The sequence below is a fragment of the Stegostoma tigrinum genome, chromosome 37, assembly GCF_030684315.1.
Source record: "Stegostoma tigrinum isolate sSteTig4 chromosome 37, sSteTig4.hap1, whole genome shotgun sequence".
NCBI lineage: Eukaryota > Metazoa > Chordata > Chondrichthyes > Orectolobiformes > Stegostomatidae > Stegostoma > Stegostoma tigrinum.
This window is the reverse complement of record NC_081390.1, coordinates 8,711,710-8,732,392: the sequence shown is the minus strand read 5'-3', so window position 1 is coordinate 8,732,392 and position 20,683 is coordinate 8,711,710. Positions and strand designations below refer to the sequence as shown.

At 41.3% G+C, this 20,683-nt stretch overlaps 1 long non-coding RNA gene across 1 annotated transcript; it reads right to left on the bottom strand.

Moving 5' to 3' along the window:
* Positions 1-1,675: 1,675 nt before the first annotated feature.
* On the bottom strand, positions 1,676-20,620 carry LOC125467633 (uncharacterized). Its single transcript, XR_007250669.1, has 3 exons — positions 20,471-20,620; positions 9,075-9,139; positions 1,676-2,906 (listed from the first exon to the last, which is right to left on the bottom strand). It is a non-coding gene; the product is annotated as an uncharacterized LOC125467633 (long non-coding RNA).
* Positions 20,621-20,683: the final 63 nt, after the last annotated feature.

Genomic DNA, 20,683 nt, shown 5'->3' with positions numbered 1-20,683 from the left:
TGGCTTCTCAATAAACAAATCAACTGAACAGTTGCAATGATTTTAAATGTGTGATTTTTAAGTTCTTTGCCAGAACTATAATTTTACTTCAGTAAAAGCAGCTAGCTGAACATCAGTTTGCAGAAAGTGATGTTGTCAACCAAAAGATTTCAAAGAGCAAGGTACTAATTGCCCAAAACCAAACTGCATTAACTTATTAATTGAAATGAAACATGACAATATAACATTTTCATCTTTCATGAGAAACATTAAAATAACTCCTCAGTTCCTCTCAAGTGGCATTATTTCCAAGTCGAACAAGGGAGCTTTTCCAAGCAAACTGGCCAATAATTATGTTTCAACCAGCATTTCATTAAAAACCCTATTATCTGATCATTATTACATTGTTGTCTGCAGGATCTTGCTGTGGGGAGAAGTGCTACTATGTTTCCTATTCCAAACTTTAAATGTACGTTATTGGCTATAAAATGTTTCAGGGTGACGATTTTTTCATTATTCACACCTGAGACTTGGACATCACTGGCTCAACCAGCATTTATTGCCTGTCCCTAGTCGCCCATGAGGAGATGGTGGTGAGCTGTTTTCTTGAACTACTGCAGTCCATGTGCTGCTGTAAGTAGACCCAGAATGCTGTTAGAGAGAGAATTCCACGATTTTGACCCAATAGCATCAACCATGAGGTTGCAAAAGATGATATGTAGATTGGAGATATACTTCAAAAGCAAAACCCTGAGAGAGCTATGGGGAAGGAGCAAAGAATTAGCTGGAGAGCTTTTTTTAAACAAACAGCCAGCATAGATATGAGCAGTCGAATAGCCTCCATCTGCTCTATTTACTTTTATAATGCAACAAAGTCATTTTCTCCTTTAAATAACACAAAGGTGTCTAAACAGGAGACAGCGCTTTAAAACATTTGCATGGGGAAAGTAAGATGTATTTTCATATTTAACACAAGCTTTAGACTTATAAAACTCACAGCGTGGGAGAGCATCAAGGCTGAATAGAGGAGGCCCAACAAGCTGAGCTGTGAGCTCTGCTGTTTTGAAGACTGTGTATTCCCTACTCGACTGGCAAAGTGTTTCCCCTATGCCAACAATATTCTTTATGAACAGAAATTGTATAGCTCTTTATTTAATGGACCTTAGAGATGCTGTTGATTAACCATATACAGAATGGAGGAATTATGTGACCCAGAGCTAATTTGAATTCCTTCTCTACCCACTTATTATTTCATCATCTCAGTCGCATAAAAGAATCAAAGGAATACAGCTTAATGACTTTGCTTTCCAGCTGCTCTCCAATAAAATAGAGTAAGAAATATTAGCTATCTTTGATTTATTCTGCAGTTCTCCAGTAACAATGTCAAAGTATCAAGGGTTTGGTAGCTTTCGATGCTGGTTTAAAGCTAAGACATGTATATTATGTGAATGGAGTTTTCAACCAAAGTGAAGGGGCGAGAGCAGTAAATAGGATACTGACCCAAGCAGCCCAGCTTGTTGCTATCTCCTGCTGTTAGCTGTCTTCTTATCACAGTAGCAGCATTGTGTAAAAGCAGTGCAGACAAGAAAACAAAAATAGGCAAGGTCAACATACTGGTCTCATGGAGGTCATGTACATAAAGCTGTGAATAAAATCAAAGCACCAAACAAAAGGCACCCTGGATAATTCCCAAAGAGAAGTTTACCAAAACTTTAATTAAGAAGCACTTTTTTCTCATTGAAAACAGAGGCTACAAAGCAGAGACCCTGGTTAACTCTCTTTAGTTCATTCCTGATCTAAAGTGAGAAAAAAATCAATTGGTAAAGTAAGAAAATGCCCAATATTTATTAATATGCCATTTAGTCTGCCTCGCGTTCAGTCACTTTATATTTACAGCCATTGCTGGTATCTGTAATGACTTGACTAACCCACTGTAGTAAGCAAAACTTCATTTAAAGTATTGCGCTATATAAAACTGGCACAATTTGCCATCCATCTGGGATACATCTGTTAGCACAATAATATTCCTAAATAACCACAAAAGCTAATTTACTTTATGGCACCGTTGCCAAAATGTTTCAAAAAGCAAATATAATTATGACACTTATTTAATTGTAAATCACACTAGACATTATATGTGCTGAAGGAATACAATTTATAATTCTATTCTGCATCTTGCTCCTGGTGGTACATACACCCAATACATTCTGGATAATTACAACACTTTCCATTATAACATTTTAGGCATGCAATACTTCACAAAGATCTGCAATTGCAGCATGCATTCCATGTTATACAATATATTTAATGTAGAGCAAGCAAGAGCCTTAATTTTAAATGACCACTTGGATTGAGTTTAGAATATTCAACTAGAATTAAGCCATCTCAAGAATTTCATATCTTAAAATTTATTTCTATTAGGCAAGGTGAGAAGGAAAAATTGGTTCCTTCTTTTTACCCCTCTCTCAGATAGTTGCAACAAATATTTATTTTCATTTTAGCATGCATCACATTTCAATTAAAATGTAGTCAGATAGAAAACAAAATAGCCAATTACCAAGGCCTTCCTGAGCAAAAGAAAGAGTGATTTTATTACTTACTAACCAAAAGAATAAATTATCAAAATGTGACATCAAACACCCAAACACAAGCAATAGGTTTAAGCGAGAGACTGGTATGAAGAGGATTTTCATTACCTACTAAACACAAGAAAAAAAATAATAAAAATGTGATACCAAATACAGGTAATAAGTTTCAAGGGTGAGGGTCTGGTGCAAAGAGGGAGAATAGAGGTTATGCAGTTTGAAATTCTTTAGAATGCTTCATGTGTTATAGCCTGAGACCTCAGTGGCGAAATAGTCGATATCTCTGAATTCTTGGTGAATGATTGCTTCCCGTTTTTTATCTTTTTTCACCCAGGCTGTTTTCTGAAATTAAGAAAGAAACAGACAGGGAGAGAGAGTCTTTCAATTCTTGACAACAAATCCATTTTTTCCTTCCTGCTGTTCAAAAGCAGCTATTGAAATAAAGTTCAGTGTGTATTCCTGAATCTAGTTTCATCGTCTTTCCAAGCTGGCTAACTTCAGGCAACCTTTTCATTTCCCCAGTATGTGAAATTACAGTACAGATATGAAGTTAAACAAGGGATTTACTAAATAGAAATTATCATTTCAATGCTGACAGAGTCAGGATAGGTGGATAATGAGGTTTAAGGTTATAGAATGAAAAAACTCACTAGGTGGAGTGAAAATCTCTACGAAACTCATTGCAAACGACACTTAGCCAAAAGATAGTAAGATGCAGTCCATAGGGTCTAAAGATCATTTTAAACAAGGAAGGAAATATATTCCTCATGGCTCTCACAAAGCTTGTCTCAATTTGTGCTCAGATGACTACAGCAGCCATTTTTGCTCCACGTTTCTTCTTTCTAAACAAAATAGCCCATGAAACCCTTGGGTATACAATCAGAAGATGGAAGTTAAAATGTGATAGCCCATATTGATCACTATTGTAACATTTTCCTTTCAGCAAGGAAATTGCCTACATATATCCACTGCTTGCCAAAGTGCACCTAACTTAGTCAAAGATCATCCAAGGTTAATGAACCAGCAACACTTTGATTTTACAAAAATATCACCTTTGTTTATAATTCCTTTTATGGCCTCACTCCGCCCTATCTTTGCAGCTTTTCCCAGTCCTACAAACCTCTATGATCACTATGCTGGCTTACTTGCCATCTCATGTGCATTGTCACTTTTTGTGTGCCATGTTTGGTGGCTGTATTTTTATTCTGTCTTAGATTAAAATAAAAACCTCTGGAATTCTCTCAAAAAACCTCTCAGCCTCTCTACTTTCTTCTGCGTTTAAAATGATCTTTAGAGCCAATGGACTGCATCTTGCTGTCCTTTGGCTAAGTGTCATTTGCATTGAGTTTTACCAAGATTTTCATTCACTATTGTAACATTTTCCTTTCAGCAAGGAAATTGCCTACACATATCCACTGCTGGTCAGTTCGCTCATTCTATAACCTCAAACTTTACTTGTCAACCACCTTCCCTGACCCTATGGCATCCCTCTTGCCTAATACCAACCTGATTCTCCCACTGTCTGTAGCCGGGCATATTTACCTTTGCTGGGAAATCCCAGAGTAGACCTGTGACCCTGGCAGCATCACAATCTTAAAAAGGCCATTGCACACCCAAACTAACACTGTCAGTCCAGAGGGATCTGTAAAGCTCATACCATTTGCTCTGTGTGATGATACTGTGGCTTTAAGAGGTGTGTTTTCTCCTGGTTTATTTTAGAAAGAGGCTAGGAGACAGGCACCAAGCGATCTATGAGAAGATAAATAACTTGTGATGCCTTGATTTTTTTTTAATTGGAAGAAAAGAAGCACAAACACAAGCATAGGGCTTTGCTGGTTTTGTTTTAATTAGTTAATGGGGCTGAACTGCTCTCTCTCTCTCTCTCTCTCTCTCTCTCTCTCTCTCTCTCTCTCTCTCTCTCTCTCTCTCTCTCTCTCTCTCTCTCTCTCTGTGTCTGGAGAGATGCAGGATATATCTCTTTCTTGCTGATAAGATTGCACATGAGGCAATCTGTTTTCTGAATTTGCCTTTTGCAAAGGGTGTGTTTATGGAATGTTACCAGATTGGAACCATTAATTAGTAACAGTTACAGTATCTATTATTCTTTAAAGTTTTCCAATAAAGTTATTCCAATAGCTTCTTTTGTTGGGTTTAACTCTACCAAAGGAATAAAGTGTGTTTTTTCTGATAGTTTGACCAATCAAATTGCATCTGGAATGCCATACCTTCATTTGCCTTGAAAATAAGAAAAAGTTAGGATTTCGACCATCTTCTCAATATTTTGAGCAGGTTTGATCTTGTCCACAATACCCGGACTTGGCAGGGAAGAGGAAATTTGTGCCCTACTTTGTGGACAACTGCTTGCATGTATCAGCCATGTTTGCTGTTGGCACATGGTGCAGATGTGGTTCCAAGATAGCATGGTGCTACCCACCGTTTGATGGGCTATTTCTGACAATCAGGAAAGCTGCCTAGCATTGTGTCTCCACTAAAAGACAAAGGCACTGTGGGTATCTGTGTCAAAGTACAGTAAGCAAATGCTGGCTGCCTGCCTCCGTGACCAATGTGCCCTTACATCAGCATTGCAAAGAGAAGTGCCAATGTGCTTCGAAGTGCAGCACTAAAGTGCAGAAGTATGTTGTTGGTGGAGATGTGCCATGACAGTGTGGAGAGGCTGGCATTTGTCAGATACCAATATCAGTGAACAGTGGATGTATGTGGCCGCTGTCCTGTGGAGTGTGTCCTGAGACAATGACAGTGGGTATCCAAGATGGAAGTCCAGAAGATCAAACAGGGAGTTCAAGTCACCAAATACCCACCCTCATTTTCATATCAGAAATTCTCTGGGTCTGGTTTCTATTAGGCCAGCTATGCATTCAGAAACTGCAGTGTAACCTGGCAAGATTCAGTGCTAATGGGGTTTATAACGAGCAATAATTCTCAACCCAATGCCTAGAACTCTGTTCAAAATGCAACTTTTTGATCATAGTTTCTCATCCAATTCTCTTGGATGTCTCAGAATAGCCCACATCGTTCAGGGCCTTATAAGATCCAACCTTACAGCTTTGATTGAAATTTTGATCAACTATCCTAATATTTGGTTTATAACCAAACCTTGGAATGTTTTACACTGTTAAAGGTGCTATAAAAATGCATAATCTAAGCACCATCAGCTATTCATGATTAAATTCATTGTGATTAACCTACAGAAGTAGGAAGCTGTGACACCCAATTCATGCTGGATGAATGAATTTCTGCAGAGCTTAGTTGATCATTTATAAACACAGAACTTTCAAATGTCTTATTATCTGCCCTTTTCCAGTTGGAGGCAATGCGTTGCTGTTACAGAGCTTGCAGGACTCGTACAATAGCGGTACGCAGAACACAGCAGGATACAATTCTGCATGATGTAAGCAGCGGTAATCTGGAGGTTCCCTCTTATACTGCATGGACCGGATGATGTCCCTTCAAGATTCCAATGGTCCTTACAATGACCAGCCTTATATTTATAATGGCCTCCACAACATCACCGTGTCCAAAGACAATGAAGTACATTTTGAGATGCAGCTGTTATGAAACACACTAACAAGAATCATAGAATCCAGACAATGCAGAAGCAGGCCATTCAGCCCATCAAGTCCACACCAACCCTCTGAAGTGCTTCCCACAAAGACACACTGCCCTACCCTAACCATGTAGCATTGCATTTCCCACTACTAACCCACCCAGCCTGCACATCCCTGGACTCTATGAGCAATTTAGCATGGCCAGTCCACGTAATCTGCGCAGTTTTGGACAATAGGAGGAAACCAGAGCACCCAGACCAAGCCCACACGGACACAAGGAGACCATGCAAACTTCACACAGTCAGTCACCCAAGGATGGGCTCGAACTCGGATCCCTGGCACCGTGAGGCAGCAGTGCTAACCACTGAGTGACCATGTTGCCCTAATCTGACCATATAGCATCCCTTCAAACAGTAATGATGTAGATAACCCGAGCCACAATGAGGGATTAAATATTAACCAAATACCAGGGAGAATTCTTTAACTCATTTTCAAAATTGTGCTGTGGATGCTTATGCATACACGAGAGGGAGAAATGGGCTCTTAATTTTGTGTCCCATTTGCAGGACAGAGTAACACGCTGACAATGTCGCACTCCTTTGGTACTTCACTAAGATGACTTTGTGCTTCTGGACTCTGGAGAAGAACTTGAGCCACAGTCCTTCAATCACAGGCAAAATGGTACCAATTGAGCCATGGAAGGCACCACCCAACTGCCTTCATCAAAATCATTAATGATTGAACAAATGGTCAAGAATAAACATGAAGCAACAATTACAGAAGTCCAGAGTCACAAATCCACTGAGTACCTGGGGAACCTAACTTTAGCAGAGAAAGTGAAGAACTGCAGATGCTGAAGATCTGAAAGAACAACAGAAATTGCTGCAGAAACTCAGTTGGACTCGAAACATTAGCTCTGCTTTCTCTCCACAGATGCTGTGTTTCTCCAGCTGTTTCTGTAACTTCTTTCAGATCTGATTCAATAAGTTAGGCTGTGACAAAATGTGGCCACACACACCAAAGTTTCACCTGAAACAGCTCAACAAATGCTCTCAAATGCAGAACTTCAAGACCCCCATTATGTCCTACCCCAATATCAGTATTTTGGAAGAAAATTCACTCATTGAGGAGTAGGTCTTACAACTCCAATAACTCTTGCAATTGAGATGGCCACAAAGATAATCTAACAGCAAAACTATTACAGCACTGAACTAATCCTCTTGATTCTACACAAGCTAAAGGACTTGCAAAGAACAGGAAAGTATGGGTCCATCATGAATCTCTGTCATTCCCTTGTTTATAAGGGACATAACTCAAGCTTAACCCCAAGACTGTACCAGCAATAAAGTTCACATGATGTTACAGGCAAAGAAACTCCCTTCAACATTGCTACCAATTCAAAGGCTTCAGGCAAGCTTGGAAACTAAAACTAAATAAAATATTTTGAGACTTCTCATTTTCATGAGTTTCATTTGGGAAGATAAATGGATGAAGATGTCGCCCTTTACTTAAGGCAGGGAGAGCAACTTGGCTGCTGCATTCAACTGAGTGAGTTTGTTTGAGTGCCACTTCTAACTAATCATGTTCTGGGTAGTCAATTCAATGTATAATGAGAGAACTTTAGCCAATCTCCAAACATTTGGATAATGGCTAGAAAGGATTACCTGTTTCAAAGCACAATTTATGTTAGCCTTACGTCCACAGTTGAGAAACCAGTAATAATTCCTTTGTGAAGCACTGTGAATATGATTTTACCTTTTTAAACAATTTTTTTAATGAGGACTTCCAACCTCAGGTGAAACCATCACAGACTCCCGGTCACAAGAGCCTCAAGGTAAGTGCGGACTCGAGGTGAGGCGAGGCACTGAGTTGAGGCAAGACCCAGTGCTGGATCGAGGCAAGGCCCAGTGTTGGCTCGAGGCAGCGCCCAGTGCTGGTTCAATGCAGGGCCCAGTCCTGACTTGATGCAGGGCCCAGTGCTGGCTCAACACAGGGCTCAGTGCTGGTTTGATGCTAGGCCCAGTGCTGGTTCAAAGCAGGGCCCAGTGCTGGCTTGAGGCAGGTCCCACTGCTAACTTGAGACGAGGCCCAGCACTAACTGGAGGCAAGGCCAAGCACGAACCGAGACAAAGCCCAGTGCTAGCTCAAGACAAGGCCCAGGACTAACTCGAGGTGAGTCCCACTGCTAACTCAAGACAAGGCCCAGCACTAACTTGAAGCGAGGCCCAGTACTAACTCAAGACAAGGTCCAGCACTAACTCGAGGTGAGGCCCACTGCTAACTCAAGACAAGGTCCAGCACTAACTCGAGGCGAGGCCCAGTACTAACTCAAGACAAGGTCCAGCACTAACTCGAGGCGAGGCCCAGTACTAACTCAAGACAAGGCCCACGGCTAACTGGAGGCGAGGACCAGTGCTAACAGGAGGCCAGCACAGACTCATCTACTCTGTCTTCCCTGCATGGAAGGACTGTAATTCTGAACTTTTTATTCCCTTTTTCTTCTAATTTATTCCTGCAATTTTATACCTAAATACCTTTTGTACCTTACATGGCATGAAGATCAGTAATGCTGGACTTTTTATTTCTTTATTTTTCTAAATTATTCCTAAGTATGTGTGCCTAAGTGCTTCTGTACCAAAGATAGTGCTGTAAACTTTTAACTGCACCTGTGTGAGTATGTGTGACAATAAATCTAATTCAAATTCTAATTTTAATTCTATCTAAGAGTGGTAAACAAGTTAAAATGAATCTCAATGTCAGAATGCTATTTTTATTTACAAAACAAAATCAAAAATGCAGCATTTCTAATATCAGGTGCTCAGTGTCTGTATCTAACGTTTCCAGAGCACAGAATCACTTTGTCCCAGCAACATGTCCTGGCTCCAACCTGAAAAGAGCCCCCTCTGCTGTACCAGTGTTAGCATTAACTCTTGTGTTCACCTACCAGGCCAATGCTGCACACAATCTCTTCAGCCAGGCTCTGCATTAGCAAAGAAAATGGTCAAAAATCTGCAATGGATGAAAGAAAACAAAGGCAATTTTAACGTAGATAATCTGACGCTACATACTCATTTAATTTTTGAAAAGGATGGCAGGAGATTAACTTGTTCAACACTTCTCAGTTTGACAGATTCTGGAGGATGTAGGGATTTGCAATCAAAATATGCAACAGTGGATTCAAGGATAGAGAGCTCTTTGCATTGGGAGACTTTAGAATACATTGCCAGCTGGTGAAGTGGGTGCTGACTCACTGCATTCATAGAATCCCGACAGTGTGGAAACAGACCATTTGGCCTGTCAAGTCCACACCAACCCTCCGACCAGCGCCACACCCAGACACATCCAATCCCTGTAACCCTCCATTTCCTATGGCTAATCCATCTAGCCTGCCCATCCCTGGACCCTATAGACAATGTAGCATGGCGAATCTACCTAACCTGCCTACCTTTGGAATGTGGGAGGAAACTGGAGCACTCAGAGGGGACCCAAGCAGACACGGGTAGAATGTGCAAACTCCACACAGACAGTCACCCAAAGATGGAATCAAACCCATGTCCCTCACGCTGCTAACAACTGAGCCACTGTGCCACCTCAGCTCAGGAGGGAGTTGGACTGGATTTTAACTGGGACAGAGGCCACATTTTCCAGAAGCAAAGTGGTTTTGTAGTAATGGTGATAATGGGAACTGCAGATGCTGGAGAATCCAAGATAATAAAATGTGAGGCTGAATGAACAAGCAGCGTCTCAGGAGCACAGATGCTGCTGGGCCCGCTGTGTTCATCCAGCCTCACATTTTATTATCTTGGTTTTGTAGTAATGCTGGGAGAACTGGAAGAGATGGTTCAGAGCAGAATTTTCCAGAATTCCTTTCCCAAATAGCCCTAATGTTTCAGCGTCTTCTAAAATGGGATTTCATGGCTGTGGGGTGGTATCATGTGTCTAGCTATAATGCTTCAGATGCTCTTTTCCCCTGTGTCAATTTCCTTTGCTCATCCATTCACTCTGTTATCATTAAGGCAGCAAGCTTAGTGCGGTTTTCTCACCAAATACAGGAATGTTGTTCTGCGTGGGAGACTAGGGAGAAAGAATACAAATAGACCAGTCTAACAGAACTAGAGAGAATGAAATGACATTCCAGCTACCACTCTGACACAGTCAGTGGGATTCCATTTGAGACAATTTTATTTCTGCAAAATGCAGTTGTCCACTCCATTTAATAAAAAGTGAATTTAGTCAGCACAAATGCTAATTATGGATCTTAAAGACATAAGTAGTGCCAGACATATGTAGTTAAGTTTTTTGCACACTATATCAGATACGTAGAGATCAGAAAAATATAAAACCAAGCTGCATTTTAGTCACATGAGGATTTTGGAAAGGGAGTAGACTATTCAACACCTCAATTTTGTTCTCCAAAATGTGCCATTGGGTTTTGTTTCATTTGTTCATAGGATATGAGTGTCATTGCTTTTGTTGCCCATCAATAATCATCTTTGAAAAGGTGGTAAGGCTCTGAGTCTATCTACAAATTTACAGCTCTGGAAGGAAAAGAATTCTGGGATTTTAGATTAGCAAAAGTGAAGGGTTTCTGATGCATTTCCAAGTCACGATGGTGTGCAGCTTGGAGGGATACTTACAAGGAATGGAGTTCCCATGTGTCTACTACTCTTGTCCTCGTGGATACTAGAGTTACAGGTTTGTAAAGTGCAGTCCAAGGAGCTTTGGTGAATAAGTTGCAGTGCATCTTGTAGTTGGCACACACTGCTGCAATTGTGTGTCAGTGGTGAAGCAATTAAATGACAAAGTGTTTTATGAGGTGCCAATCAAATGAACTGTTTTGTCCTGGGTGGTGTTAAATTTTTTGAGTGCAGCTGTAATTGCACTCATCCAGGTAAGTAGGGAGTCTTCTATCATTCCTGACTTATCTCATTTTGATGGTAGACCAGATTTTGAGGGGTCAAGAGATGAGCTACCTGCTGCAGAATTCCTAGCCTCTAACTTGGTCTTGTAGCCATAGTATTTATAAGACTAGTCCAGATCAGTTTCTGGTCCATGGTAACTCCCAGGATGTTGAAAGAGGGGGTTTCAGCAATGGTAATGTCATTAAATGTCAAGAGGTGATGGTTAGATTCTCTTTTATTGGAGGTGTTCATTGCTTGGCACTTTTTTGGTGTAAATGTTAATGACCACTTCTCAGCCCAAATCTGGATATTGTCCAGCTCGTGCTGCATTATAATGCAGACCACTTCAGTAATTGAGCAAATGGTACTGAGCACTATGTAATCATCAGCAAACATCCCAACTTCTGACCTTATGGTCTTTCATAAAGGAATTGGCGATGGTGGGGCCAAGGTCACTACCCTGACGAACTCCTACAGAGATGTCCTGGAACTGTAATGACTGACCTCAACAATCACAACAAACTTCCTTTGTACTAAGTTTGAATCCAACCAGTTTACCCCCTGACTCCCATTGACTGTAGTTTTGTTAGAGCTCTTTGATGTTACACTCAGTGAAATGTAACGTTGTTGTTGATGGCTATCACCCATCACTACCCCTCTTGAGTTAGCTCTTCTGTCCATGTTTTGAACCATGGCTGTAATGAGGTCAGGAGCTAAATGGGCCTGATGGAACAAAGCTGAGCATCAGTGAGCAGGTTATTGCTGAGCAGGTGAGATTTGATACCGTTTCCATCACTGTGCTGATAATTGAGAGTACACTGATGAGGAAGCAATTTGCCAAGTTGGATTTGACTTGGTTTTTTTTGTGGGCAAGACACACCTGAATAATTTTCAACATGATAGTATTGCCGGTAATACAGCTGTACTAAGCAGGTTGATTAGGAGTGCGGCTATTTCTGGAGCATGTATTGTCAGTATTATTGCTAGAATATTGTCAGGACCTTAGTCTTTGCAGTAATGCCGTCAGCTATTTCTTGATATCACATGGAATGAATTAAATTGGCTGAAGACTGGCATCTGTGATGTTAGGGACCTCAGGAGGAGAATAGATTGATTGTCCACTCAGCAATTCTGGCTATAGATGCTTAGAAATGCTTCAGCCTTACTATTTGCTGGACTGTTGAGGATAGGGTATCTGTGGAGCCTCCTCCTCCTCCAATTATTGTTTAATTGTCCATCATCATTCACAATTGGTGTGGAAAGGCTTCAGAGGTTAATTTGGTCCGTCGGATATGGGATCACCTAATTTTCTCTCAATCGCATGCTGCTTAACTGCTTGCCATGCAAGCATTCTGGTGTTGTAGGTTCAGCAGATTGACACCTCATTTTCAGGTATGCCTGGTACTGCTCCTGGCATGCCCTCCTGTACTCTCCATTGAGCTGGGGTTCATGGGGGAGGTGATGACCCAGTGGTATTATTGCTGGACTGTTAATCCAGAGAGTCAGATAATGTTCTGGGGACACAGGTTCGAACCCTGCCATGGCACATGGTGGAATTTGAATTCAATAAATGTCTGGAACTAAAAGTCTAATGATGACCATGAATCCATTGTTGATTGTCGGAAGAACTCACCTGGTTCACTAATGTCCTTTAGGGAAGGAAACTGCCATCCTCACCTGATCTGGTCTACATGTGACTCCAGACCCACAGTAGTGCGATTGATGCTTGACTGCTCTCTGGGCAATTAGGGTGGGCAATAAATGCTGGCCTATCTAGTGACGCCATCATCCCATAAATGAATAAAGATCTGTTGACTTGGTGGTCATGGTAGAGAGGGATAAGGTGAGTTGTGCAACTATGGACTTTGATTGAATAAAAATTTCTTGTTGCTGATGTCACACAGTGCCTTATGGATGCCCAGATATATTTGAAAGCTATTTCATTTAGCAAGAGATAGTGTCACATAAGATAACAGATGGTATCCTCAATTGAAGACAGGATTTTGTCTCCACAAGCACTATTCAGTGGTCACTAATACTTTACTGCCGGAGACAGATACATCTGCTACAGGATAACTGATGAGTATATTCTTCTCTCTTGTTGGTTTTCTCACCACCTGCTCCAGACCCAGTCTAGTATTTATGTCCTTTAGGAGTTGGTCAACCTAGTCAGTAGTAGTGCCAGCAAACCATTCTTGATGGAGGCCACAACACACTGCAGCAACCCAGAGCTACACCAAAATGAAGAAGAATACCTCCACAAAGTATTTAGAGACAACGGATACCTAAACAGCTGGGTCAGATGATGCCTGTCACACAAACAACAACAGGAAGATATGGTACTTCCTGACACACTTGTCAAATTATCATACAACAAGACCATATCTGAACTGACCGCAAGACTCCTATAGCCACTAGGCATCAGAGAAACACACAAACCTACATCAACCCTACACCAACAACTAACAAGAACCAAAGATTGGTCACCCACAATGGACAGAACCAATGTAATATACAAGATTCCATGCAAGGACTATGACAAACATTACAATAGACAGACAGGAAGGAAACTGGCCACGAGAATACATGAACACCAACTAGCAACAAAAAGACACGACCAGTACTCACTCGTGTCCACACACAAAGAGGACCACCAGTTTGGTTGGGACATCACCAGACCCTAGGACAGGGCAAACAGAGACAAACACAGGAATTTCTAGAGGCCTGGTTCTCTAACAAAAAGGCCATGAATAAGCATGTAGAATTAGATCTTATATACACACAACTGCAAAGAAAAACCAGAAATGAGGTAATCAACTCCAACGGACCCCAGAGGTTAAATAACAGGCATGAAAACACAACAGCTCTTCACTGGAGATAGTAGGAACTGCTGATGCTGGAGAATCTGAGATAACACAGTGTGAAGCTGGATGAACACAGCAGGCCAAGCAGCATCAGAGGAGCCGGAAAGCTGATGATTCGGGCCGAGACTCTTCTTCAGAAATGGCCCAAAACATTAGCTTTCCTGCTCCTCTGATGCTGCTTGGCCTGCTGCATTCATCCAGCTTCACACTGTGTTAGCTCTTCATCGGAGGCTGCACTGATGATGTCACCCAGCAGAGTAATGAAACATCTGTGAACTAACAAACCAATGCGGCGCGCTTCCACTACCCAAGCTATAAATCTACTCAAGAACCTTATAGAGGACATTGAATCCCCCATTCAGAGTCCCAAGGTACCTTTGATCCTATTGTGACGTTCAACTTGGGGAGATGTTGATGCATCAGCTGAGGAATTGATGAGGAATGCATTTAGGTGCATCAAGCCTGGGCATCCATAAGGCACTGTGTGACATCAGCAACAAGAATTTTTTATTCAATCAAAGTCCATAGTTGCACAATTCACCTTATCCCCCTCTACCATGACCACCAAGTCAGCTGATCTTTATTCATTCATGGGATGATGGCGTCACTAGATAGGCCAGCATTTATTGCCCACCCTTAATTGCCCAGAGGACAGTTAAGTATCAACCACACTACTGTGGGTCTGGAGTCACATGTAGACCAGACCAGGCGAGGATGGCGGTTTCCTTCCCTAATCAGCAGAAGATTTCCTTGCCCATAGTGACCCAATGCCATGAGGATTTGTATGCTCTGAACTCAAATGCTGAGGACTCCAGGACAACTCCTTCTGAATCATATACTACTGTGGCACCATCTCTGCTGGGTGTGTTCTGCTGGTGGGCCAGTCCACAACCAAGGACAGTGAGGGTGGTGTCTGCGGCATTGTCATTCTCACAGATTCGTATCCCATTGTTGCTTGGGAGAGCTCTCTCAATTTTGGCTCAAGCTCCCAGGCCTAGTAAGAAGGACTTTGCAGGGTTGACAGGGCTGGAGTGTGCCATTGTCATTTCCAATGCCTTGGTCAATACTGGATGCTATATCCAGTTTTATACTTGATATCAGACTTTTTAGAAGTTAGATATGACAGGGTGGCCTGTTTGGCCATTTCAGAGGGTTATTCAAGATTCAACAGCATTGCTATGAATTTGGAGTCACAGGTAGGCCAGGCCAGGTAAGAATGGCAGAAGTTTTCTTCACTGAGGAACATTAGTGAACCATAATGATTTTTATGGTAATTGACACTGGCTTCACGGATATCATTAAGCTTGTTTTTTTTGTCCTTCGAGATGGTAGTAGCCACAGTCTGAAAGGTGCTATTGAAGGATCCTTGGTGGCTTGCTGCTATCTTCTAGAGTGTACACTCTGTGCAGCAGTGGTGGAGGAATGCTTGAGCTGATAGATGGGGTATTGATCAAGGAGGCTATATACCATCCTGACTTGGATTACGTCACTGTTTCTTCATTGTTACTGAAACAAAAGCCTGGAAACACCTTACTATCAGCACAGGGGCGTACCTACAATCAGATGAACAGTGGCAGTTTAGAAATGCAACTTACCACCAACTTCTCAAGAGCAATTAGGCACAGACAGCAAATACTAGTCTAACTAGTAACATCCTCGCCACATTAAAGAGTTTTTAAAAGACTTTGTACTGGGTGATATTTAGCTTATGAATTTTATTGCAACTGCACTTAGCAAATTAAATGAGAGTATTCCAACACTCTCCTGACTTGTACCATACACGTGATGAATGGGCTCTGGCACAGATCGAGAGTGAGTCTTTGGATCTTTAAAAGAGGCATCTTTTTTCCAACTGTTGATTCATGCCAGATGCTGAATGTTTTGAAGGACATCAACATCAGGGTGACACCTAGGGTAATGTATTTTTCATTTCTTTCAATTTCAAACAAATTCTCAACAGGGTTAAATTCAAGACACATAATGATGTGCATCCAAATAGCTCTCCTGCATGGCTCTTAATAATGGCAGTTCTTCCTTAGAACCATGTGTAGTCCAGGAGAAGAGGTTTTGGCCTACACCAATCCATTACTAGGTATGCAAAAGCCCAATGGCAGAGCTGAACTCTTCAGAAAAGCACCACAGAATGGTGTATATATTTAACAGCTGGTACATAGTGAAGTGAGGACTTGTGGTGCAATGTATAGTGTCCCTGCTTCAGAGCCAGAAGGCCCAGGGTCATATTCCCTCCATTGGACTTGATGGCTGCAAACGTTGTGCTATAATATAGCCAAACAGTTTGGTAGTCAACCTATGAAGCCTTCCGATACACCTATGAGAAGTTGTAAGAGTGGGAAAGTCCACTAATCAGTCATGCTTCGTACAGACTGGCACCCCCTGGGCTATAGCCTCTGACCATTTGTTCCAGGAAACATAAAGAGTGTGCTTTCTCTGCCTGTTGTGCCACTAGATGTGAGAGAGAACTAGGGAACCAAGGAATTTGTGAAACTGGTAACGATATTAACCTTGAATGTGACTGACAGAGCAAAACTTTGCTGTGTGCGTCCTTCTATTAGAAGCCGATAAGGAAACTGAAACTCGAGACCGTTGTAGGTTTCAATCAATTAATTGATGGCGACGCACTCACATTATAGCCATTTGTGCTGTGTATCATGCCAATCGTGACATTCTTGTAACTCCTGCACAGCTAATGATGCCTCAAATTCATGAATATCAGTTGCCTAATGGCCAACTGGTAATTATCTTTCGAGAGGGGAGAGGTAAGATGTATAAAAACTGGCTCCAAGATAACATGCCTGGTGATGGATGTTCAGCACTGAGTTAAACATCTGTGAGAGGCTCAGTAATCCAATACTTGAATGAACCATGTCTGCTCTACTGCTGATGATTAACCACCCAGTCTGACCCACTAATAGAGTCTTGCAGGATAGATCTGTCATTAATGCTTGTAATTATTCCCACTCAGTTCCAGATAATCTTCATTCTACTTCTACTAATGAAATGTATACATTTGCCATTAGATTGGATTAAGGTACGGACCACGCTTGTACATTAATTGACTAGATTATGAAATATTCATAGAAGTCTGTAAGTTCTCACAACTCAAATGCCAAATGCATCATTATCTAAACTAGGATTCACAAAATGTAATTGCCTAATTTCTCAAATCCATCATCAATTTGGTAGAATTCATGGGGAACACAGTCAGGTTAGCCATACAGAAAATCCTTATCCTTAGGTTATTGGCATCTTCCATGCTATAGATATACAAGATCAAGGGCATAATTCATATAGAAAAGCTTTTATGTATGTATCATCAACTATATGTAGTGGTTAGCTTTAAGACAGCTAGGCAAGCTGTTATTGCACTATATTAAAAATAAGCAACTGTGTTAAGCTTACACAAGCATCACTATATGAGACCTAATCCCATCACACACAGAATATTTTGTATGGGATTGACATTTGGATTATTTTTAAACTAGGCTAGTAAACCAATCAAGAACAACTTCAAAGTTTAAAGCAACTCTTAATGTCCAGTAAAAGATTATTGAAAACTAGCATTTAGAAATTGAATTGAAATCACTCTTGAATGGCAAGATTTCACTTAAAAATTGATCCAAGCAATGATAAATGTATTTTTATTTAAAAAAGATTGCTCTGTTCCAACATATGTAATCTTCATCATTGATAGTTCAATAATGTATAATTCTTTAACAAAAGCAAAATATTGTTGGTGTTGGACGTCAGAAATAAAATCTGCTGGACAAACTGAACAGATCTAGCACCATCAGTGGAATGAGAAATAGTGTTTACTTTGACTTCAATTATTTTTGGACCAGTTCTAAAGAAGAGTCATTTCAGACTTAAAACATTAATCCTGTTGCTCTCTCCATGAATGTTGCCAGATATGCTGAGTTGCTCCAGCACTTTCTGTCTTTATTTCACTTGTTTGTTTTTTGGTTTAATGCAAATGTCTTTGTGTAAAGGTCTCAGTGAAGAGGAACGTGAAAATAACAATGCAAGCCATAGTCTTCACAAGTGAAGAATACCTCCCTTCAGAAATTTGTTAGATCTCAGTTTATACAACATGCTTTAACCCAGTTGGGTACATATTTGGTGTTATTGCAGGAGACAGAGGATGCTGGTAGAGAGTTGTTTTTTGGACTTGAAGCCTGTGACCGGTGGTGTTCCACAGGGATCAGTACTGGATCCACTTTTGTTTGTCATTTACATAAATGATTTGGATGAGAATACAGGAAGCATTGTCGATAAGTTTGCAAATGACATCAAAAGTGGTGGTATAGTGGACAGTGAAAAAGGTTAACTAAGGTTACAGAGACATCTTTTTCAATAAGGTCAATATGTTGAGGAATCACAGAATTCCTACAATGTGGAAACAAGCCCTTCAGCCCAACAAGTCCACACTGAACCTCAGAGCATCCCACCCAAACCCATCCCCCTCTAAACCACCTAATTTACATCTCCCTGAACACGATGGGCAATTTAGCACGGCCAATCCACTTAACAGGAGCGGCAGATGAAGTTTAATTTGGATAAATACGAGCTATTATGTTTTGGCAAAACAATTAAAATAGCTTGGATAGGCTGGGACTTTTTTTCACTGGAGCACAGGAGTTTGAGGGGTGACCTTAGAGAGGTATATAAAATCATGAGGGGCATAGATAATGTGAATAGCAAAAGTTTTGTTTTCCCTAAGGTAAGGGAGTTCAAAGCTAGGGGGCATAATTTTAAGGTGAGAGAAGAAATATTTTAAAAGGACGCGAGGCATAACTTTTTTATATATACAGAGAGTGCTTAGTGTCTGAAAAGAACTGCCAGCGAGAAGCGATGGGTGCAGGTACAGACGTTAAGTACGTGAAAGGAAAGGTTTAAAGGGATGAGGGCAGATTAAACTAGCTTAGTTTAGGAACCTGGTCGGCGTAGACGAGTTCGACCGAATGGTGTGTTTTCATGCTGAATAACTCTACCAGTCAATGACTTTATCCCAGGTCTGTGTCTTCCATATGCTAAATAAGAGAGATTTTCAGGACAGCGCCAAATTAGGGATGGTTGTTCTCTGAGCTCATGCCTTAAAATTGCCTTCATTCTGCCCCAGTGTCTCACTTGGGTGACTGCAGTCAGAGTCCGTTATCCTAGCAATCCGGATGCAAACCCAGAAATGACTATTGAGTCAGTCTGTACTCAAAACACCCCATTCCCATCACAATCCCAATGAAGGCACAAATAGTCAACACGGAAGGCATTCGACCCGCATCAAAACAACATCACAACTGCAGCGTGCAGTGAGTTACAGCACTGTCAAAAAATTAATGCTGGTCTTGTAGCCTCCAGTGGATAAAACAGAGAAGTGTTCGTGACAGACTAATGCAAATTCGCACACCAGGTAAAACAGGGCTGTAGTGGGAGAACCTGAATCCCTTCTCTCTCTCTCTCTCTCTCTCTCTCTCTCAGTCAATATTGTTGACAGGGTGTAACAAAAGCCTCGGCTTTAGAGTTTCATCCCTGCAGGGAGTTGAATCTTTAGGACCTTGAATCAAAATGGCAATTAGCTGGGGAAGCAGAAGGAAAGCCAAGGCAAACAAAATCCTGAGCAGGGAGATGTTAGATAGGCACCAGATGAAGTAGCTGTAGGCTGAGATCGAACTGCAAATCTGACTCTTAACGCTGAGGGGCTGAAATGTAAAACTGCACTTTGAGATCTTCAGGGCTTTGTAGCAAGAAGTGTAGCTTTGAACAGCTCAATATAATTAACATCACAAGGACGAGAATAACAATGCAGTCCAATTTGGGAATAAAAACAAATGTGTGTGTGTTTTTTTAAAATTGATATTCAGGTCACTTGGATCATTATTTACCACATGGGCTGCAGCGGTTCAAGCATGTCCATTCTATCAATTTCTCGAGGATGGGCAACAATTGCTGGCCTAGATCAAAAGGATTTTTTTTCTCATTAAATTGTTCAAACCCAAGCATTTCAATCTTTTACCACATGAAGTTTCATTCTCTTTCAGATCAGAAGGTCTGTTTTATTTTCAAAGCCTGACCCTTCAACCACGGGAAAAAAAACTGACAACATGAGATGAAATACCCACATATCACTTGGTGGAATTTTGTTTTGGGAGGGATGTGCAGATTGTGAATATTTGCAGCGGATCGAAGCACTAACTTCGCCAAGGGGTTAAAGGAGTCAGCTCAGAAAGGTTAATGTTGCATCTTCTGAGCAGCGTCGGAGCCAGTAGACACAGTGGGGCAGCGACTGAGAGTGGGGGAACAGGTCACGCCGAGATCGTGTCAACAGCCTCAACTCTCTCCCGAATAAAAACTCCTGACTTTCCCACAAACCGGTTCCTGAAAATACGCCCGATTCTGCAAACTGGATTTAAAACGCATTCCTTCAAGAAACATTAACATCACTAAGGAGAAATGGCTCTTTCATTGCAAGGACAAGCACGTGAACATCCTTTTTAAAATAACAAACATCAAAAGACATTGCAAAGAAAAAGAATTGTCACTGTCCTGAAAGTGAAACACACCGACAGGCTGCATCGTCCTTTTTTTCTTCAGGCAGCGAGATCGTTAGTTTAGTTTGGGATCGGGGTCTAAAGGGCGGCTTAAGGATGGCTCTTGGTATTTACGTCTCCCTGCAGAACTCCACTCAATATCCCCCGGGGATTTAAAGGGACCGCTCGCTGCCAATGGGTTGGAGGAAGAGACCGGCCCTTAAAGGGGACATCCTCACTAATTTT